The sequence below is a fragment of the Octodon degus genome, unplaced genomic scaffold (genome assembly GCF_000260255.1).
Source record: "Octodon degus isolate 3935 unplaced genomic scaffold, OctDeg1.0 scaffold00171, whole genome shotgun sequence".
NCBI lineage: Eukaryota > Metazoa > Chordata > Mammalia > Rodentia > Octodontidae > Octodon > Octodon degus.
In genome coordinates this window covers 1,352,556-1,367,213 of record NW_004524747.1, presented here as the reverse complement: position 1 = coordinate 1,367,213, position 14,658 = coordinate 1,352,556, and positions in this window count along the sequence as shown.

Sequence of the window (14,658 nt, the reverse complement as noted above, 5' to 3'; positions counted from 1 at the left end):
ACCACATGATACTTTACTTGGAAGACCCAAGAGACCCCACTAAGGAGCTACTAGAATTAATACAGAAATTCAGTAGCATAGCAGGTTATAAAGTCAATATCCAAAAGTCTATAGCATTCCTCTACACAGACAACAAACACACTGAGAGGGACATTATAGAAACAATACCTTTTACAATAGCACTGAGGAAAATGAAATACCTTGGAATTAGTCTAACTATAGAAGTCAAAGAACTTTTCATGGAAAATTGCTGTACTCTGATAAAAGAGATTGTAGAGGATTTCAGAAAATGGAAAGTTATTCCATGATCCTGGATAAAAAGAACCAACATTATTAAGATAGCCATACTTCCAAATTGCTGTAGAGATATAATGCAATCCCTATCAGACTACCTCCAATATACCTCACAGAGGTAGAGATATCATTCCTAAAATTTACTTGCAACCAGAAAAGAGCTAGAATAGCAAAGGCAATCCTGGGTAATAAAGACAAGGCAGGAGGCATTATAATTACTGACCTGAAATTATATTGCAAGGCCACTGTGATAAAATCAGCATGGTATTGGCAAAGAAATAGACCTGAGGATCAATGGAATGGATTAGAAGATGCTGAATCCCCTACGCACACACTCAGCCACCTTATCTTTGTCAAAGGTGCCAAACATCCTCACTGGAAGAAAGGCAGCCTCTCGAATAAATGGTGCTGAAAAACCTGGCTCTCTACATGCCAAAAACTAAAACTTGACCCAAGTCTATCACCAAGGACTAAAGTTAAAATGGATTAAAGATCTAAACTTTAAAGCAGAGACACTAAATCTCCCAGAAGGAATGTAGGGGAAAGTCTTGAAGACATAAGGGTAAGCAAAGTCTTCATGAATAGAAATCAAATCACAGGGGAAACAGTTGAAAGAATTAACAATTGGTACATCTTCTTACTGAGTTTTTTCATGTCAAAAGAAATTACAAACAAAGTGAAAAGGCAACCCACAAATTTGGAAAATTCCTGACAAATAAGTACTCAGACAAAGGTTTTCTCTCTACAATTTATAAAGAACTAAAAACACTAGGGCTCCAAAATTTAAAGACCCAATGAAGATATGGGCATCCAAGATGAACACATGCTTCTCAGAGGTTGAAATTAAAGAATTGTACAAATATATGAAAAAATGCTCCACATCACTTGCCACCCATGAAATACAAATTAAAACAACATTTAGATATCATCTCATCCCAGAAAGAATGGCTATCATAAAGAAATCACCCAACAACAAATGTTGGAGAGGTGGTGGGCAAAAAGGAACACTTGTCCACTGCTGGTGGGAATGCAGACTGGTGCAACCATTGTGGAAATCAGTGTTGAGACTCCTTAGAAAATTTTACTGGAAATACCATTTAATCCAGTTATTCCTCTACTGGAAATTTTCCCGGGGAATGTGAAAATATCATATCATGGGGATATATGATTACCTATGTTTATAGCAGCAAATTTGTTCTAGCCAAAACTTGGAAACAACCAAGATGCCCATCACCTGAGGAATGGTTGAAAAAGATGTGGCAATTTTACAGAATTTAGTATTCAGCTATTAAGAATGATAAAATCAAAGCTTTTATATTGAAGTGGATGCCACTTGAAGATATAAACATAAGTGAAATAGACCAGACACACATGTGTAGATATCATAAAGTTTCCCTTGTATAAGAACTCAAAAGAAGAAATACAAATAGAAATGTATAATATAAGTGAAAGGAAAGCAGGATCTCGAGGACTAACTATTCAAAAGAGGGAAAGGAGAAGAGCTAGGAAACATGACAATGTCAAGGCATACAGTCATATGTAGAAGTGATGTGCATAAGGAGATTCACATGGAGAGAAAACATTCTCTCATTCCTTCACAGAGAGAACATTGGCCACGCAATGGCCATAACTCATCCACATGTCTGACACTGACAAAGGTTCTACAAACTGATGTACAGTATCTCAGGATAAACCCGAGGGGATTTCACTGACTTTATCAGACCCAAAAGTTACAACTCTTGTTGCATAGGTCCTACTCTACCTTGGTCTTAACCATCCAGCAGAAAAGTATAAAAACAAAGTATAAGAAGTAAAGCCATGGTGTTATGTTGAGCTGTAGGTGACTCAGGTCAATAATTTCTGGCATTGCCAGTCAAGGGGAAGATCCAATACTATTATGGGCTACTGGACTCTTAGAATATTTTGCTGAGTTTACACACCTATAATATTTAAATGATGGAAGTTAGCATAAAAAGGGGATACATATGAATGTCCATTTTGTATCTGTGTATTCAAAGTGGTTAGGATAGTTGTATAGCTACCTTCTCTTAATGAATAGAGGGATTTGTTCTAATGATGTTTGTAAATAGGATATCATGTCCGCATCATGTAGAGCAGTTAACCACTCGGAAGAGTGTATGCAATGCGTTAGTTACTGAAACTGTCCTACAATTTGCTTTTAATCTGTCTCATTGCCATTTGTTTCTCAATATAATTATGGGGAAGAAAAGAATAACAGCAGATTTCTCTTCACAAACCATTAAGTCAAGAAGAACATGGAGCAAATTCCTTCAAGTTTTGCAAGAAAACAAATTCCAACCCGGACTGATATATGCTGCAGAACTCTCTTTCAAGTTTAATGGAGAAGTGAAATACTTCCATGACAAAGAACAATTAACAATTTCATGATGACAAATCCAAGCCTACACAGACTACTAAAGGATGTTCTAGAAAAGGAGCAAATTGATCACAGCCCCATGAATGAGAATGGAAAGATCCCACCAAATAGGGCAAGCAATTAAACACAGGAAATTAAGAGGTATACAATAGTAGTCTTTCAGTTATTCTTTTGTGTTCAGCAGCAAAATATTTTCATCAGGACACTCTTCAAATGGACTTCTCTTCCACCCTATGTGTCATGATCCCCCCTGAGTCTACAGGGTGGATTTCAAAAAAGTAGCTATAGCTGAGTCCCACAAATAACGCCTAGCCACTAGTAACTGTCACGGTCATTATGCATGTCAGCAACACACTAGACTTTTTGCGATATCCTATCCTCAAACTGTTAGAAGTGCTGGTCATTTATTTGCCATTCCAGTATTTATCTTATGTTTTACTCTTAGTACTTCTTTGCTATCATGAAAACTTTGTCTTAGTTCAATTGTTTTGAAACATTTAATTTTTAATTAATTAGTATTTAATTTTCTGAATATTGCTTAAACTTAATTTTTGTTCTAAGATTTATACTATATCTTTGACTTATAATTTATTGAAAAGACATTGTATGATATCTTCTCCTAGTATTAGAAACTTAAAAAGTATATTTCCATTTTCTGTTGACTTTATATTACTTTTTCCCTGTCTTTTATACACACATACACACATATATATAAAAAAAATGTGTATAACCCAACATAAGATTGGTACTGTTTCAAAGAAATCTGCAATGACCTTTAAATAAGGGTTCATCTAATATATTTTTATATAGTCTTGCATAGCTGTCATATTGAGAGCTCTTTATTGTTCATCCACGAGCATACTGCAACTTCTCTTGCCTTTTGAGTTATGCTCTTTGTTATTTCCTATGTGCTAGTTCTGGAGGTATTAAAATATTTCCAGTTTGTATAACTAGAAAATCTTACTTTTAGTTTTCAACGGTATGTTTGCTAAGTATAAAATTCAAAGAGGACAGTATTTTCTTTCAATCCTTTAATTAGCCTAGTTTCTTACACACTTGGTCCTTTTTTTTTCTAATGTGGATTAAGGTGCTACTTAATTTTGTTCTTCCATAGCTAATATTTTTTATGTATATGCTTTAATGATTTTTTCTTTATAATAAGTTTTGGACAAGTTCATTTTTGCATATCTTGGTATGATTTTATTTAAATTTCTTGTGGAAAAGGTTCATTTTTCTTGGAAATTTGGTATTATAAGTTGAACTACATTTAGAAATTTTAAATCTTTAAATATTTACTGCTTACTCCTTTCTACTTTGAGAATTCTAATTGTATGAATATAAGTTTCTTGGTTTAAAAAAATAAACTTTTGAAAAATGAAAAAAAAAAAGTAAAGCAATGGTATTATGTTGAGCTGTAGGGGACTCAGGTCAACAATTTCTGACACTGCCAGTCAAGCTGACGACCCAATACTATTATGGACTACTAGACACTTTTAGAATATTTTCCTGACTTAACACACCTATGATATTCAAATAACGGAACTAATCCAAAAAAGGGTTTACAGATCAATGTCCATTTTGTATCTGTGTTTTCAAAATGGTTAGGCTAGGTATATAGTTACATTCTCTTAATGAATAGAGTATTTTTTCCTAATAGTGTTTGTAAATAGGATATCATGTTCAAATCATGCACAACAATTAACCACTAGGAAGAATGTATGCAATGTGCTAATTATTGAAATTCTCCTACCAATTTGGTTTGAAACTGTCATTGTTATTTGTTTCTCAATAAAATTATGGGGGAAAAAAGTTAAAGCCACAGTAATAGGCTGAGGTGTAAAAGACTCAAGTGAACAAGTTCTAACATTGCCAGTCCTGTGGGTAACACACTACTATTATGAACTACTGGACTATTTTGGATTTATTTTGCTGACTTCACGCACCTAAAATATTTAAATGGCAATGGAATACCCATGTCTGACAAAACTAAACAAAAAAGGGTGATACAAATGAAGAACCATTTTGTATCTGTATATACAAAATATTTAGTATAGATATACAGGTACTTTCTTTTAATTCGATGAGAAGAATGATTTGTACTGATAGTGTTTGTACAGGATATTATGTGTGTATCTTGTACTATGAATAACCACTAAGAAGACAACAATATGCAATGTATTAATTTTTGAACTTTCCTACTATTTGGTTTTGAAACTGTCTCTGCTATTTGTTTCTCAATGATATTAATAAAAATTAAAATAAAATAAAAAAGATAAAATAGCAACCACTGTTAATTAGCTATTGGTTTTGAAATTCTGTAATGTATGTATTGTTGTATATTACCCTGTTTCTGTCATTTTTTTTCTATTTACTTTTGCTTCTCTTTTTACTTTTCAAAATAAAATTCAATTAAATTTAAAATAAAATAAAATATCCTTTTGAGGGCCTGGGGAGATGGCTCTGTAGAATAATCACTTGCCTGGCAAGGGGCAGTACCTGAGTTCAATCCCTGGTTCCACCAAAAAAAAGTGCATATTTTGTATAGTTTTGATGTTCAAAAATTTATTCAGTTCTTCTTTGTCATCTTCTGTCTCTTCTGATTCTGTTGAATAGCTTTATAAGTTACATCAATCTGGGTCAGAGGCTGTTTTCTTTCTGTATTTGTAGTCGGTATTCTTTAGCTATCCTTCAATTAACAGTTTGAGTTGAGAAAACTGCTGTGATTTTGATGGCTTTCATTTCTAGTAATTTGTATCTTTTGTCTAACAGCCTTTAATATTTTGTAATTGTGATTAATTTCTTAAATATTCATTAGTTTTGACTCTGTATAAATGTCTTTTGGTCATGGACAATTAGAGTTCTATATGCCCCACTTGTATGTCAAATTATTTTCCCATGTATGGGAAATTTTGTACTATTATGTCTGTGAGCCCTTTTTTAATGTCATTTGTACTGACTCCATTCTACTTCTGTTGTTCTCCTTTGCACATTCTTGTAGCTGTTGCATTGAGTTTTCATGATTCCTTGCCTTTTTAAAGAGATCTTTCGGGCCATAGAGATAGATCAGTAGAATAAATGATTACCTGGCAAGCACAGGGTCATGAGTTCAATTCCCAGTACTGAGAAAAACAAAGGAGCTCCAATGTAGAGCAGAACAGTGAGCTTTCTTATTCTATCCCTTTTTATTTATCTCTGGCTACAATCATATTGCCTTATATCATCCATCTTTATGAGGGATCTTTTCTCCTCAGTTTGTAGCCTACATATCAGTCATTCTCAGATACACCCATAACTGTACTCTCCTAATTCAACAGACATTTCTCTTTTCTTCAATGTATTCAGTATAAGATCTACAGGGTTGCACTACACAGACTGACTTATAGTTATCTTCCTGATAACTACTACTGACTCATAGATATCCTCCTGTTTTTCAGCCTCCCGGGTGCTGGAATTACAGGAGAACTCCAGCATGACCAGTCTCAATCTCTGCCTCAGTGCACCCTGGGGGCAGGGCCAGCACGGCATACTGAAATGAAACCTCAGTCCCTGTGTCCACCTAAGCAGGTGCTTTAATCCGCTAAGGTGTCTGGCCAGCCCTTAATAGGCATTTCTTAATCAATTCAAGTTCACGTCATAGTTATCATTCCTTCTTTCCTTCCTTCCTTAGTTCCTTCCCTCTATGTCTCTGTCTCTGCCTCTATCTCTCTGCCTCTCTGTCTCTCTCTGTCTCTCTCTCTGTCTGTCTGTCTGTCTCTCTGTCTCCCCCTCCCCCCCTTTGGTGGCTCTTCTGATATTAATGTCAGGGTCAAATTGATTGAAAGTTGGTTTGGAAGTGTTTCTTCCTTTCCAATTTTATAGAAGATTTTGAGGAGTACTGACATTCATCCTCTAAAGTTCTGGTAACATTCATCCTTGAATTCATTGAGTCTTAGGTTTTGTTTGGTAAGATTTTTATTATTGATTTAATTATTTGTATGTCCTTGGTTTATTTTGGTTTTTATATCTTAGTTCAGTTTTGGTAAGCTATATGTGTACAGGATGTTTTCTATTTCTCTTATATCCTCCCAGTTATTGGAGTATGAGTTTTACAATGTCTTTTAATATACCTATAACAGTTTTACAAGCAGTGTACATGGTCATGCATTTTTCCTGGAAGAAAAACATGATCAAATTTATAACTATATACAGATTAATTATCTTCAGCCAATCATCTGTCTGAATGGTCAGGGTTTTGGAAAGAACATGACTAGAAAATTGGCAGGAAAGATATAACATCTTGGGAAAGTATGTTTATAGTACTCTCTATGTTGTTGGAAGCTTTCAAGGTAATTGTGTTCCATACAACCATACACCAAAGGGTAGTCTCAGCTGAAGAGAACTTTAATAACCAAGTAAATTGAATGACTTGTTCTATGAATAGAATTCAATATTTTTTTTATCTACCCAGCAATTGCCTAATGGGCTCATGAAGAGAAAGGCTATGGTGACAGGAACAGAGGTGATACATGGGATCCACATTATGAACTCCCACTCACAAAGCTTATATGTTTACATTCACTGTTGAATGCCCAAAAATGCTCCCAGCAGAGACCACTGATTATCTGATATTGCACTTTTCCCTGGAGTGATCAGCCTGTGAGATGGTAGTAAGATAGTTATACTTAACTGCTTCCATCATGGAAAGGACAGTGGTTTGTCCCTACTGGAACAGACATTTACTTGCTTTCCTTGCTTATAATCCTTCTTTCAAAACCACGACTCACAGATTTATATAATACTTTATCACCTGACACAGTGTTCTACAAAAAATTGCTTCTGTCATAGTTATACTTTTCCAAGCCAAAAAGTGAGACAATGGGATCATGCTCATGTAATTTACTTGTCTTGCCATATTGTTCACCTTCCAGAGGGATCTGGGTTGGTAGAAAGGTGGTATGGTCTATTGAAAATGTAGTTACAGCACTGGCAAGTTGGCAATATTTTGAGGGTGGTAAAAAAAGTTCTTAAAAAGTTGCATATGTTTGAATTTGCATTCACTCTATGATGCTGTGTCTCTCATTGCCAGGAGTCAAGGAGGCAAGGAGTGGAAATGAAAATGGTATGCCAAACCATTATATTTAGGGACCCAGTAGCAAAATTTCTCTTTCCTGTTTGCAGAAACTTATGCAGTGCTGGTTCAAAAGTCTTTGCTCTATGGGGGAGAAGAAATGCACCAGTAAGCATAGCAATGATTTCAATGAACAGAAAGGAAAGAGTTCCTCCTCGTCATTTTCTTTGCTCTTCATGCCTCTGAGTAAATAACCTAAGAAGGGAGTTATGGTATTGGCAGAGGTAATTGATTCAGACTTTCAAGGGTAAATTGAATAATCACTCCACAATTGTGGAAAGGAATAATATATGTGAAGTTCAGGAGATCCCTTAGGGGACCTTCTAGTATAACCATACCCTTTTTTAAATGTCAAATGAAAAGTTAAACAACTCAAACCCTTCAGGGCAGCAAATGACCAGAAGCTCTAGGAATCAAGAAATTGCTATTTGTTTCTCAATAAAATTATTTTTAAAAAAGAAATGGGTCACTGCCAAGAAATGAACTTCCTGAGATGCTTCCTGAGATGCTTGTTGAAGGCCAAGGTAGTACAGAATGAGGAAAAGGCAGTTATTAATACCAGCTATGACTGCATCAATAGTTAGAGAAATGAAGATTGTGATAGTAAGTTTTCTTCCTTATATTTTATTATGTGTTTTTGTACCATGATTTTTATAAACTGAACATTAATGCTTGAGAATTGCTAAATCTATATTACATATATAAATTATGAAATATCAAAATTAAATATCATCCAAAGAAAGAGCCAAGCCTTCTATTTTGGGAAGGTGTGAGGGTCCAGTCCTTGCAGAGGAGATCAGGGTAGAAGGAGGACAGAAGGAAAAGAAAGAGAGGACTGGATTGGGAGATCTGGACTGTTGATCCAGCAGTGAGTTTATTTTCTTCAAGTTTATATACCGAAACATTTGATCCTGTGCCTAACCTTTGCTCTAGTTAACTATGAAGTTTCCTTATTTTTCTGGGGCCAGAATACTTTTCAAGGACTCAGCTGATAAACAGAAGAAATTATTTTGGTTTTTATATCTTCTTAGTTTAATCTTCAGTCATGTTCCTTGCAAAACCCCACTGCCCAAACTTCAGGATAAGGAAGCTGGGCACATTGCCACATTTTACTTCCTTCTCAGACTGTTTCTTCATCAAGGTCAAGGCTTTTTGGGGTCTTTCCTCCAACAGGGATGGAATTGGTGTGTTTCTATCTGTATGCTGGATAAGTACATTAATTTAGGTGAGAATATAGACTTGCAATTATGTCTGGAAACTAAGTATGTTCTAAGAAATGTGTCTGTGCTGACAAGATAGCTCGGTGGTCTAAAGCACCTGCCTAGGCAAGCTTAGGCAGGGGCTCAGCTATCCCAGTTCGACCCTGGCACCACATACTGTGCCAGCCCCACCCTCAGGGAGGGTGGAGCTGGCCACACACACACACACACACACACACACACACACACACAGAAAGAAATATGTCTTATTTTCAAGTTGACCATGGGTGGATTGTGATAGCTAACTGTGATGTCATATTGAGTGTATCTAGTAATCTGAAAAACTACTTTGAGGACAACAGTATACAATATAACAGCCATTGCTGAATTCTTATCTTGTATGTTGTATTTTTGAAATTATGCATCATTTTTAAGTCTTTTGTATTTTTTATTATCTTTAAAATAAAAAGTTAACATAAGAAATGCCTAATTGATTCAAAAGAATTATTAGTTCTTATGTGCTATGTACTTAATGAACAGGAAAGATCTACTGTAGGTGTGGGTTGCACCAACCAGTAGTTTTGTAACCTGGATGGAATAAAAAGAGAAAAACAGCAAGTCTCATTTCTGTTTTATTTGGAAGCATCCCAGTCTCTTTTGTCATCTTTGGACATTCATGTCAAGACTTCCAGCACAAATACTTCAGCCTTTCAGTGCAGGCTGTTCAGCTTTGCAGCACAGATTTTTTAGTCTTTCAGCAGAACCCTTTCAATTTACTAATGCAGACTCAAATGGAACTTTATTGTACAATGTGTGATTTTGATTTTTTATAATATTCTTTGAATTTCCACCATGTAGATGGTATGGTCTTTTTGCATTCCTCTATATGTGACTCTACAGTTGACCATTGTATGCCTCCTTTTATGTACACACACACATACACACAAATAATTTTATAGTGTATAGTATATATAACTTATATGTACAGATATATTTTCTGTTTCTCTAATGAAGGACAGTTGATACAATGTATGCTAAATATACATAATAATTATATCCTTCTTGAGTAATTGATAGCTATAAATTGATATAATCTACATATCAGTGGTGTACATTTTAATTCTAAAGTTTATTTCTGATTGCATTGATGTGTGTTTTCTTCCTTTGTTAGTTATACGAAAAGCTTATCATTATTATTTATCATTTCAAAGAAACAGGTCTTTGATTCATTGATCATTTATATTTTTCTTAGTGTCTGCTTCTTTGATTTCCACTATATTATTTAAAATTAATTTCCTGATACCAGTTTTTCATTTGGATAGCTATTGCTTTTCTAAGATCTACATATGAAACATTTGGCTGTATGTGGAGTATCTTTTAATGTAAGGATTCAGATCTATGAACTTCCATATTAGAATTGTTTTCACTTTGTCCCATAGGTTTTGGTATTTTAAATTGATTTTGTTTTTATTCTAGGAAATTTATTTGCTAATATGTTTTCTGTGACCTACTTATTATTTAAGCACATATTACTTAAACTTCATATGTTTATATAATTTCAGCTTTCTTTGGCTGTTGTTTTCTACTATCATTCCAATTTAATAACATGCAAAGCATTATTTCATTTCTTTTACATTTATTTAGCATACATTATAGTGTTAGACATAGTTTATTTTGGAGAACATATTTTGTGCTGTTGAGAAAAGAGGTATTCTGCTGCTGCTCCATGAAACACTGTAAAAACCTGTTAAATGTATTTGTTGATGTTGTGCACAATTGTGATATTTCTTTTTTGACTGTTCAGTTGATTTGTCTAATTATGAAATCTTTGTATTGAACTTCCCCAGTTTGTTTATATTTGGGTTTCTGTGGCCCTTTAGGTAATGTGTCTTTGTTTTATGACATCAGGTAGGCTGACATTTAATCAATATTTACAATTATTTCCTCCTGTTAGAGAGTTCTTTTAAAAATTATGTATTTATGTATTTATGTATGTATTTATTTATTTATTTGGTACAGGATCTCACAACACAGCTCAGACTTGCAGTGATCCTGCTGTTTTCAGCCTTCCCAACACTGGAACAACAGGCATGTGTCACCACACCCAGACTCTGTCCATGGCTCAATGTGCCCCAGGGATAGGGTCGGCATGGCCTGTTGGACCAGAGATCAAACCTTGTCCCTGTACTTGCCAATAGAGGACATCTTTTGAAGTAAGAGGCTTTGCAAGTTACTTGCCTTGATTTCTTATATTTCTAGGTTTGTTTTTTTTCTGAGAGTTGAAGGTCATTTAAGGTAGAAAAATGTTGTTACAGTGAATACTGCTTTAGTGTTTGTCTTCCTGTTATACAACACTTTTTGTCACCTTTTATTGTTCGTGCACCTATTCAACCTACATGATCTATTAGGGTCAGTGTTGATTGTTGCTTTGCAAGGAGAGAACAACTACAATGTATCTAAACATCTATAAAACTAACCAAATATGAACTTATTATATAAAACTTGTTTTAAACATTTTTCCACATTTTAGTTGCTCCCAAAAATAATGAAAGTAAAGTGCTTGGTCTGGGGAGATACTTCAGCTGACTAAATGCCTGCTTTGGCAAGTGCAGGAACCAGGGTTTGATTCTTGGCACCCGTGTTGAGCTGGCTCCACTGCCAGACAAGCTGAGCCAGCTACTGAGACTGATTGTGGTGGCACATGTCTGTAATCTCAGGGCTTGGAAGGCTGAGAACAGGAGAAACACTACAAGTCTGAACTGCATAGTGAGACCCTGTACCAAATACTGAAAAATCTGAAGTGGTGAACAGTCAGCTGGGATGCAGAAGACAAACAATGGAAATTAAAAGGACATTGGTAAAAATAGTTCACAAGCAAAAATACAGGTTTTTAATTTTTTAATATTTATTTTTTACAATTAATTGAAAAAGAAGTTTAATTAAGGATTGCAATTTCTTGTATGTATTTTCCCCAAAGTCCCAAATTCAGTACAAAGAAAGAATTATCTTAAATGAGAATTTACATCTTAATTCTCCATGCTTTGTCATATCATGTATAGACAGTATGAAAAATTTATTCTGAAAATCTGTTCTATCTGCTGCTGAAAATTTGACATAGAGTAGCATAAAAATTTTAATTTATTGTTACCTGTATATAGCTTTAAATGTGTTAAAGTGTTTATTTGCCCTAAAAATTCATCCTTAGAAAAAATATATATTTATATATACAAAATAGTATAGATATACAGCTACTTTCTCTTAGTTCAATGATAAGAAAGTTTTGAACTAATAGTGTTTAGACAAGAGATCATGTCTGCATCTTGTACTATGAGTAACCACTATGAAGATATATGGAATGTATTAGTTATTGTAATTGTCCTACTAACGTGTTTTGAAACTGGCTCATTGATACTTCTTTCTCCGTAAAATTAGCGTAAAAATAAATTAAAAAGTTTTAAAAGAAAACAAACGTCCCACAGAGTTTGTGTCTATTATCAAATCAGAAAATCTACTCAGTTAACCCTATGAAACAACCCTTGGTATGGGAATATTTAATGTAACTAATGCTGCAATTTACCAACACAATATTCACTCCTAGCTCCTACTAAATACTCTGATAAAGAGTATGGAAATAGAAAAAAAAATAAAAGTACAGTGCATTGATTAGGATTTGTGTAATGCTCAAATGTTGAGTGAGAAGGAATTTGAGAATGTGTCAGATGGGAAGTAAATAAAAATAAGAGAGCATGACATTTCAGTCAAACATTGTATGCAGTTTAAGAGAATATGATTAATTAATTAGCTGTTTAATTTAGTTAACTATGAAACCACCCTTAACATGGGAAAATCAAGTGTAGCTGGATAAATCTGATAGCACAGATTTCTCAGGTTTTTATAGAACACCACTACCCCTCCTCCATTTTCAAAAAGCACTACTAGATGAAGGAAACACACACACACACACACACACACACACACACACACACACACAGATCCACAACCACCACATGCACATCTTCCAATGTAAAGTATCCTTTCAATTCTATTTATACTGTGTTCAGCATTTGAACAGTGTAATTTTTTCCTCTTATTTCAAAAATGAAGAGAACCTGTCTCATAGCCCTTGTGGGAGGTGAAGTTGTATGAGCTACATTCCTCTCTTTGTAATGCAAATGAGTGGGTGTTAGTGTTGCTTGAACTGGTTACTCTGCAATGACTTCTCTTGCCTATCACAAAGGAAACTGGCTAGGCAGTCCACAAGGACAGCTAAGAATGCTTCTAATTCTCTGTGTAGCTAGCGCTCTGGTAAATTTTAACTATACCTCTGTAGTTCTGACTACCCAGTCTTTTTTAAAAATTTGATCTGTGACTTTAAATTAATTTTCTGAAGAGGGGAATGGCAGTATACAGGGTCTATTAATGGCTCAGTCTTTTTCTTTCTTTCTTTCGTTTTTCTTTTTTTCTTTTTGTTCCCTGGAGGGACTTTGCTAATGTCTGTTCATTTCCCTCCATTATAAGCCCCGTGGGCTGCTCTGATCTTCTGTATTTATATCACTACAGGTAAGCACTATGGACTAAACCTTCTGCCCATGACACCCATTTCTTGATTTCTACTCCTGCTCCAGTCTTGCTGTCTATGCTACAAAAAGAATAGTTTCTTCAGCTGGCAAATGCAGTGGTGTCTAGGCCTTAGTAGAAGAGAGTCCTGATTAGAATTCGGAAGATCTGGGGAGATGAACAGAGGGAGGTCGCACAAATACATTAATCAGAGATCTTTGGAGGGTAGATGGTAGGAGTGAGCCCATATAGGCACAAAACTTAGTAGTATTTGAAGGGCAGAGCAAGCATCGCTACTTTGCCACTGCTTCAGTGCCTTTACTTCAACCCCGGATTCCACCAATCACAGGTTCTGAAACACCGTGTGATTCTCCTTTTTTCACAGATCTCTTAGTGTCTGGGTTCTGGGGACTTAACCAAAACTGTAACCTATATTCTTTGTACTTAGGGCTCAAAAAACCTAACTCCCACCTTCCCTGGGAGTGATTATCTATCGTGTACCATCCCTACTGCCCTGATCTGAGAAAGCCCTCACTTATGGGTATCTTACTCAACTGGATTACATCTGCCATTAGGAAGACTATTAGAACAGGTAGGATAGTCATGGTGTCTGCTAAGTTGGGCACCATTCATGGAACAGCAGCCAAGTGTTCCACCTTTGTTTTTCTTCCAGGAAGGTATGAATATTTTCTAAAACTACATGATTGCCAGACCCAGGATATAAGAAATTCTGTGATCCAGAAAAGACTATGCTTTTATTTCTTTACTAATGACATCTACTACTGAAATTCATTTAATGAGCTTTTCTTTCAAGTTTTCCTTCCCATTCTCTGGGTTTTTCAAACTGCACTCTTCACATTCAAATTAATAATTATGTGTTTCATTTTGGTTGACATTATCATGTATGTTATTGTTCTCATTATTACCTTCTCATTGAGCTCATTACTAGTGTAACAGTAATGTTATCCCTTGTGTGTACTAATTTTGTATACTGCTATGTTGCTGAAATTGGTAACCAATTGTAAGATCTTTTGGTGGAATGCTTTTGGTCTTACATAGAGTATCATGTCATCTGCAAATAATCATAATTTCAGGTCTCTTTC